This window comes from Camellia sinensis, chromosome 1 (genome assembly GCF_055761805.1).
Source record: "Camellia sinensis isolate YWXY chromosome 1, ASM5576180v1, whole genome shotgun sequence".
NCBI classification, from domain to species: domain Eukaryota; kingdom Viridiplantae; phylum Streptophyta; class Magnoliopsida; order Ericales; family Theaceae; genus Camellia; species Camellia sinensis.
The window spans coordinates 136,976,427-136,986,201 of record NC_138961.1 but is presented as its reverse complement, the minus strand read 5'-3'; positions in this window follow the sequence as shown (position 1 = coordinate 136,986,201).

The following is a 9,775-nucleotide window of genomic DNA, read 5'->3' as shown; positions in this document are numbered from 1 at the left end:
GACTTCTAACAGAATACATGTGTTCTCAATTCATTCAATAGTTTACAATTTACAATTCGGTTCAACATTCAATTCTCTGTTCCTTCAAGTCTTTCCACACTATCTCATAGCCGCCAAAAGCAGAAGGCAATTCGTATATTAATCCCTATGATGTCAAAGATGATATCAAAACAGTCAATCACATGTTGAACACAATTTACACATCCTCAGAGCCCCAATTGCAGAATATAATGGCACTGAGCAGTTATTTACACTAGGCGTATTGAATTCACATACTTTCGAACAATCAGGGTTTTTAAAAGCTTCTTGGATGTTAATAACATCTACATGGTACCAAAGGATGACATTCCAGACAAAACAAATGAATAATCATCTCGGAATCAAAGCACACCCGTTCACGACCGTCGGTGGCCGACCCGAGATCGATTAGACAAACCCACCCGTACAAAACCGTCGGTGGCAAAAGAGATATCTCAACAAAGGTGCTACATAGGCTTAACGTCTCCTAGCACGAAAGGACGTCTCAAGAATGTCATCAAAACAAACACAATACTGCTCACATAACTTGATTTCCCAAAATTCGATAAAACTGAAGCGGACATATGAAACATACTCTGACTAGTCGAGGATAAGTATTCAGTACTGTGTACAATCAAATCAATCTGTCATCGTCGGTTCCCATAGCGTCAAGAAAACAAGAATATGACAATACACAGGCATTGTTCTTTAAGACACCCAATCACTGGATTTGCATAATTCTATTCATTTATAACACATATGTCCCAATAGTTGAAGGTCGGTTCTCAATGGTGTTCATGGTTAGACCAATCTGTTGATAGCCCACAAAAGGTCTTTCAAATAAGTCAAGTATTCCAAACGGATTCAAGTTTTGGGTCTATCAGTTTTTCTGTCAAGGATAATCTGGCTATTTATTTACAAGCAATCCTTAATCCCCCTCTACAAAATCAAATTAGATAGAGGGTTTTACCAAATCGATCCAGGCAAAGGTCTTGTCAAATTAAATCAAACAAAGGTCCCATCAAATCATATCCAATGAGGGTTCTATCAAGGCAATATCAGGAAAAGGTTCTGTCGGATCGAATCAGATACAAGTTTTCTCAAATAGGGTACATTCAGTCTATAAGGCATACTTCGTTTGCTTAGGTACATGGTTGATAGTCTCACAACTGTTCATATCAAAGTATTTCAAATCATGTACAATACGGCATCGCCTACATAAATTCAGGTATAGTTGCGTATGCATGCAGTTATTCAGATTAGGAGGTATGTACCATAATCAATACAGTAGTTCCCAAACAAGTCTTATATACACATATATGGTGCACGATAACACATTAAAAAAGTTCTTCGGTTACGCATAATATAGGATTTGTCACGCAGAGGTTCCAAAGTAGTCACAAAACATAGGTTTACGAGTCAAGCTTAACATAGTCACATAGTCTAGTCAACTTTCTACCAATCAGAATACATTGTCTCACGATTACAGAGTTCGTCATTTAGGGTGCTCAACTCGGTCACACAATCACAGAGTCATAATTCCAGTGGTTTATCATTGAAGACAGTAATATAACAAATCACCCTGAGCATAGGTTTGGATGTATATGTGCATATACTAAGTCAATCAATATCCCAATACGTATTTCACAATTTCCCAAATGGAGCACATATATATTCAATAAATACAATCTCGATCTTGTAGGTCTGACCAATCCAGATACACATGCAGCAGATACAAAAAAAAATGCCGATCCAAATCAATTAATATCCCAAGCAAAGATGTGCACATGTACTAATTCAGAATCAATCATTACATAAGCATTCGTTTATAAACAGTACAAATTCCTGGGATAACGGTCGCAGTATTCTGAGTGCTTTCTGGGATAAGTGCAATTACTCTATCCTGATTAGCAATTCCTACCATTGGTACGAATCTAGCTGAGGCATAAGATTTATTCACATTTTGTCCAGTTCGGGGACAGTTCCTTACCATATGGTCCACTTTACCACACCTATAACGAGCCCAGAAGTTCGATAATAAACCCCTCGGCGCTTCTTACACTGATGGTGACAAAGGTTCTCATCGTAGTGGCAACTGACGCTGTTGTCTCAAAAATTTCTATCATTTCTTGTACTATTCTTTCAAGTCTCTCAAGTCGGGCTATGGAAGAGGCTGTCAACTCGTATGCCCTTACTTTATCTGTGTTCTACACAAATTCTTATTAAGCCTTGCCAAATACCGGGATGCCCAATACAAAGATAAACACAGATATACATGTGTACATTCGCACATAGGCACATTGTTATATTCCCATTTTATGTATCGTCAAGGCACAATTAATCACATACGTAACAGATGATAGCATACTTATCAGATATCGCATGTTGAACATTTACTAAGCAGAACTACTCAAATCATGTTCATATTTCACATAGACACCCATTGGCAGAATCGAATGCACATAGGCAACTGTTCATGACTCATATGTTCATGTATGTGCATTATAACAAAACAAACTTGTTGTACACACTAGTGTAACAATTCATATCTCATATAATCACATGTTCTCATCATCTGATTAAACTTGCATTATACTTTATACAGAAGATTCACAGGTATGCATATACTAAAGAGCATACATATTCAAATAATTTACAATGCAAGCAGATCACAGCTTATAACACATAACTATTCATATCAAAACGTTTAAGCATGTTCTCGATGCTTCCAATTCCATACTTATAACATGAATGAATCCTAGATCTTTTCTGGGCGCTTAATGCTCTTTTGGAAAAGTGTGTGAGTTATTAACTCGTGCTCTGATACCACTCTGTCATGACCCGAACCCGCCCCCGTGGGTTAAGGACATAACCGACCAGTAATCATGAGATTACCTATGGCCTCAAACCAAAACAAATGTATTTTAACAGAGTTAATGGGGGCCAAATGGAAGCAGTTCAAAACTTTGTCCATAGAGCTATGCTTACATGGCACATCCAAACAACCAAACATATATACATTAATAACTCACAACAGAAATACAGTAGCATAAATTCTGTACAAACAGGATCATCCAAAGACTAAGTCAACCCATGAAAACTATATACAGACGTATGCAAAGTCCTCGCCAACATGACAAAAATAACATAGCATAGCAGAAAGGCGAACACGAGTCTCGTGCGTGAGACACTAGGGCTGACTCTCCAAAACTCGGTTGTTCCACATAGACTTCACTAGGGCTGGGTCTGGACCTCTCTTGGCTCACCTACAAACACATGAATGAGCGTGAGCAATAGCCTAGTGAATAATATCAAATAAGAAGATACAAACGATATGTAGAACAACATACTCCGAACGGCCTTGGGCCCAATTCACATTTTTATTTAACATTTATATACACAATTTAAGTCAAGTGACGGTGGCTTCAAACATACTAGCCTTTGGTCCATTTATCTTTCATTCCCGTCAAAACGACCTCTGGCCCACTCATTTATGTCAAAACGGCCTTTGGCCCATCCATTCATGTCAAAACGGCCTTTGGCCCATCCATTCATGTCAAAACGGCCTTTGGCTCATCCATTCTTTCTTGTCAAAACGGCCTCTGGCCCATTCGTTCTTTCTTGTCAAAACGGCCTCTGGCCCATTCATTCTTATCAGACATTTGTCCACAATTCAAACTAGCACATCATAAGGCATAAGGCTTATAAGAAAATAAACAATTGGACAAACAACAAGCTTCCAAATATCGATATTACTCACAGTGATCAGTCGGTTGGTTTGCCCTGGAGCTCGACCCTACACAGTCCATGAGCACAAAAGGGTCACCAACAATTCAATCCGTTCTTAAATTCACATTTTTCTCTTTAGGCTTTATTCTTATCTCTTTAACTCAAGTACAATGCTTAATGCATGCCTAAGAGTACTTAGAAGTGAAGGAGAACGGAAAATGAAACACAGAACGCATAAACAAAATTTCAGAAAACAGGGTTCCCGCTCGAGTGTGGACTTCCCTACTCGAGCGGACCCAATTGGTCTGCAAAAGTGCTGGTTACATCAAATTCACGCTCGAGCGTGAACTCGGGCGCTCGAGCGGAAGGTCTGTCTACATAGCTTTCCGCTCGAGCGTGGACTTCACCGCTCAAGCGGACCCATGCCTGCAAAAAAAAAATATTGGGAGCATGAATTCCCCGCTCGAGCGTCAGTTCCCCCGCTCGAGTGGATATCATAAATTCTGGGTTTTCTAGAATGGTTTCTTGAGTTCAATTTCGACATTTCAACCACATTTCTTGCATATTATGGCTCCGATTTCACACATACATATACCCACATTATACCAACATCAAATCATAACACAATAAAGCCCCATTTCTTGAATTACTTACATGCATGCCTCAGATTAACCCAAACTCATCACCAATACATCAAATTCAAACATGCAAAGCTCATACCTCCATGATCTACTCTTGCATGTGAGAAATATTCATTCATATCAACTTAATTGGTGAAGAGATGATCAAATAGATGGATTTCATACAAGATTCAACATAGATTATGCACATTGTGTTCAAACATGGAAATTCATAGTAATTTCCTACATGCATGCATCTATTGGCTTCAAATACAACAAAATCAACTCAATTTCCTTGTAATCAAACTAATCCAAGTTCTAGACCATTAATCAAACTTGAATTCACAAGATTGCAACTAATATTCACAAATTCACTCACCTAGGAGCTTCAAACACCCAAGCTCTAGTCAATTCTTGAGTTAAATCTTCAAATCCCCAAGCTTAAGCCAAAAATTACACAATTCTCTCCCTCTCTCTCTCTATAGCCGGCCCTCTCTCTATCTTGAGTTCAATCAGCCAAATGAAGTTATAAGGAGAGAATAGAGGGTGCAGTGCCTCTTTACATAAGTTCCCACTAGCACCATTTAATAATAATAAATAATTGGGCACTAATTCACCAATTTAATCAACTTAATCTGGTTCGAATCAATTTTTCAATTAAACTTCACCGTATGCTCTAAAAATTATGCCAATCGCAATGGCGTAATCAATTTCGGGTTCTGTGGCCGATAAGGCCCTCAATTTAATTTCCAAAGCAGATGGTCAAACAGATATTCCTACGGTGAGCAGATAGAAATTCAAAACCACATATTTTTACATAATGGCACACAAAATCATATTAAACACATAATCATACTCATATTAAGGACCAATTAAAATATTACAGAACAGGGGTATCACAGTTTATGTCTATCGGCCAATTTTGATAGCTGATCGGCAGCCTTTGATGGCCGGTCGGCAGCTTTGATGGCCGGTCGGCCACTGATTCCTACAATTTCTCCTTTTTGCTACAACAGAGCACAAACAAGGGTATGGCAGTGTATTTGCAAGGTATGTGTGCACAACCACCCTCCCCATCATTTCTCAAGCTCAAGGGAGTGTGGTACTCGACTCTTGAGCCATCAATGACGCATCTCAATGCATGATGGCCAAAGAGTCAAGCTTGCACAAACTCAATAAATGCATGACAAACAAGACACTTGGACCATCACCTTATCATGGATAATCAAAGGCAATGGAGACAAAGGAGATTGGCCCATTTTCATCACTTCAAGTATGAAATGGACCAATTCACTTTGTGTTCAACATAACGTCCAGTTGAACACAATGCAACGCACACATGCAACATATTTATCTTGGCACATTTTACTTGATTGATTTTGTTTACACATTTTAACATTACCAATCCATTCATTAATCAACTTGTCCAAATATGAGAGTCCTCTAATGAGAGAGAGGTCTATCAAAGAGAATGGTTTAAGGCATGGGAGAGTCCAATGCCTTTGACTAGGAGTAACCCTTAAAAGAGGGTTGAAGCGATTTAAGCATAGGCCTCAATCCCAAGCATTAAACGCAACCTCAAGACTAACCAATCCTCAAAACAAATCAAAAATGAAGAAATGAGGCAGATGGCAGATTTTTCAGTGCTAAAATGGCATGATAAACAAGACTCTAACATGAAAACACTTCAAGTACAACATGCTAGTAGGCTTAAACATTGAAACTAGTGAAGAACACAACACTAGAACCATACAATACAAGGCTCAATGGACTAAACCAGCTCTGAATAGAGCTTAATCACATCAAAATAATGGCCTAAACATGTTGGAATTGAAGCTCAAAAGGCTAGACAAACATGCGCACAAATTAGCTCACAAGCAAGATATACGGCATAACTCCCAAAAGCACTTAAAGAGTGATTTAAGTGGAAGCATGACAAAGATATAAGCTCTGAAATTTCATACCAAATGATGCCATATCATGCATACATCACAAATATAGCATGGTAGTGGTCTCAAAACTCAAGACTAGTCAAGGCATTTGCACTATAGCTAAACAAAACATGAGTCATATGACCAAGGCAGCCCAAAACAGTCCTAAAGCATGTCAAAATAATGCTAAAACATGTATGGAGTAGAGCCAAAACATGCTAGAATTATTGGCTAAAATAGCAAGCATACAAAGTTAGTGAACAAGGTTTACACTACAACTGTAAGGAGCATGCAAGAGGTGACCAAACCAGGCCAAAGCAGAGTTATGCCATGTTAAAATAAGCCCAAAAATAAGCTAAGAATGAGCCAACACATGGTAGAAAAACATGCTCAATAATTAGGCTAACAAGGTATGCAGCCAAGAAACAAGGAGGGGAGGCCACCCCCTCCTATTTTGGGCCTCAAAACATGGTTTCCACCACTGAAATACCTCTGATTTTCAGTGGTGAAAAGGCCAAAAAAATTTGGATTTGAAGGTTGTGCAGTTTATCATTCGCGCTATTTTGCGCATTGCACTGTTTTGTGCAGTTTACATTCGCGCTTTCTTACGCATCGCACTGTTTTGTGCACCTTACTTACATTTTGCATGCATCCATTCGCGCTATTTTGCGCACCTCAATCGCACTGTTTTGTGTAGTTTATCATTCGCGCTATTTTGCGCACCTCACTCGCACTGCCTTGTGCATTTCAAATCACTCGCGCTTTCTTGCGCATCGCACTGTTTTGTGCACCTTACTTGCATTTTGCATGCATCCTATCGCGCTATCTTGCGCACCTCACTTGTACTTGTTAGTACATTACATTGTTTTGAATACAAACCGGCTTCGCGTAGCGTATAAGTCCAATTATCGAAGTCTTCTTTCATATCATTTGCATCCTGCCCCTGAACTACGCTGGTTTGATTCCTTGCAAAGGGATACGTAGGCAGCCTGTGGGCACAACCATTTATTTATCGGTATTTTGTTTGCTTGTCCAAGTCTTCGGTCTTGTCAAAAATGGGTCGTCTCTGGGCTTTGACATTCACTCCCGTCATTGTTATGACTTTCGAGTTCTGTCAAAGAGGGGCAACTGTAGACACCCCATTTTTGACCGCCCTTAAGACTTGGGCACTACTGATGGTTTGCTCGGTGTTGAGAGATGTGCAGGGCAAAGAATCAATTTCTTCGGCTAGAAGAGAGGCAAATCTTTCAAAACACTTTGTTTAGGGTTTTGGAGTTGAAGAAAAGAGGAAAGGAGAGGAGAAAACTAGTTTGGGAGAAGTTCGGCATGAATCCGGGTAGAAGCGAGTCGAGCAGCCCTCGCTGAATCGGGCTTATCTATATGTACACTTGGAGTTCAGTTATGAGGTCACCACTGTTGGAAAGAAGACTTCCGGGGCTTCATTTTGCACTCAAGAATCTCCTAGAGCCAAGTCCGGGTGGGGGAGATATGATCAGTTGAAGTCGGGCATCATCCTGGTTGGATCGAATCTGCGCGGCTTCACGAAAAAGGGCATAACTTTTTACACAGAAGGAATTTTGATGCAAGGTTTGCGCCATTGGAAAGCTAACTTCCGGGGCTTCAATTTGGATACCAACCGGCAGTTTTTTGACCTTACCGGCCATCCACCGGCACTATATTTATCCGACCGGCCAGTATAAGTTGCAGGTCGGCAATATATTGTGCCGACCGGCCATTTATTGTGCCGACCGGCAATTTATTGTGCTGACCGGCCATTTTTGATGGCCGACAACCTTCCGGAGCATTCTGCAGATTGAGTGTATACCAGCTGTGCCAGCTGGAGGGCACAGACTGGATCCTCCACACACGTGTATGGAGGATATGCACCCTTGTTCAACTTCCTCAAGAAGCTTTGCACTTGGTTTTGGCCTATAAAGGAAGCTCTCTTCTTCCTTATACTAGGTTAGAAAAACCAGCTGGGATTGAGATATACATCCCTCCATATATCTCCTTCCATCTCTCTCTTTCAAGCTCAAGCATCCAAGTCCCTTGCATCATTCCTTCATCACTACCAAGCACCACCACCACTACTCCATTCCAGCAGATAGGAGTGGCTTTCCAGCAGCTAAGAGGCAACATTTTTCAGTCCTAGAGGCAGCAAAGGTTGGGTCTTCAAGGGTGAGCACTCTTCTCCCTCTTTCTAGCTCATTTTTTGCCTCATTTTTTTAGCCTCTTTGCTTGCTGTTTTGAGCTCCGACCAAAACATAAAATGCCATTTTTTTGAGCTATATTCCATGTTTCATTAAGGGCTTATTACAGTTTGAAGCTTATTTTTGGCACTTTCTTCATTACCCCTTTGTATGCCATTATTTTGCATGATTCTTTTAGCCTATGTGTGATCTGTTTTCGAGCCTGATGTAAACTGAAAATAGGCTTATTTTGAGCCCTTATTCAACATTGAAGAAGGGCTCACCACTGTTTGGGATCTCCATGTTATACTTACCTTTATATTCTCTTTTTGGTCCCATTTTTGCATGCCTTGGCAACCCCTGATGTTGCTGATTTTGGGCTGAGGTCCGAACTCAAAAAAGCCATATTTTGACCCCCTTGCCATGTTTCATTAAGGGTCTTTGGCTGTTTGATGAATATTTTGTGTACTTCATGTTATAGCCCTCTTGTGGCCTTAATCTTGCATGAATTGTTTGCCATGCTTGTATCTGTTTTCGAGCCTTGTCATCTACTGAAAAACATCATATTTTTGGTCCCTCTTCAGTGTTGTAGAAGGGTATTTTTCTGTTTGGGTTTTGAATCTACCACTTGCTTCATTACCTCCCTTGCGGAGCCGTTTTTGTATGCCATTTTAGCCCTATCTTTGCTTGCTGTTTGGCCATGTCATAAACTGTAAAAATGCTTGTATCAGGGCTGCCTTGCTTCTGTCTTCATGCTCCATGTCCATATTGTGCATGCTTTGTATAGCTGTAGGCCATTGCGTATGCCTAATTTTGCATTTCGGGTCGCATGTCATGCATCGGGTGCCATTTTGCCATGATTCGGGGCTGTTTCGGGTCATGTTTAGCTTCTGAAATTTGCATGCTAGAATATCATCTTGCCATGTCTTGTTAGAGTGGCATTCCGTGCCGTAGGTTCGGTCCTCGGTTTGCGTGCATGCGTGCACGTACTTCGAGAGTCTCATTTCATCTAATGGCCACTGATGTGGGTGCGGCTGAGGTCCACTCACATTGGTGTAAGTCCATCTCGCATTGTGTATGCCATGTTTCAATGCGTTGTGCATGTTATGTTGTTAGCATTGTGTGTGCCATGTAGTTATATTTCATGTTTGTATGTTTGCTTGCATGCTTAGGTCGCATGTGCATTGTTGTGCATTGCCTCGCCTCTTGACCAATCATGATTGAGGTTGGGTCTCTTGTATGTTTAGTGTGCATTGCATTTGACATTGAAACGCATACTTGACTCTTT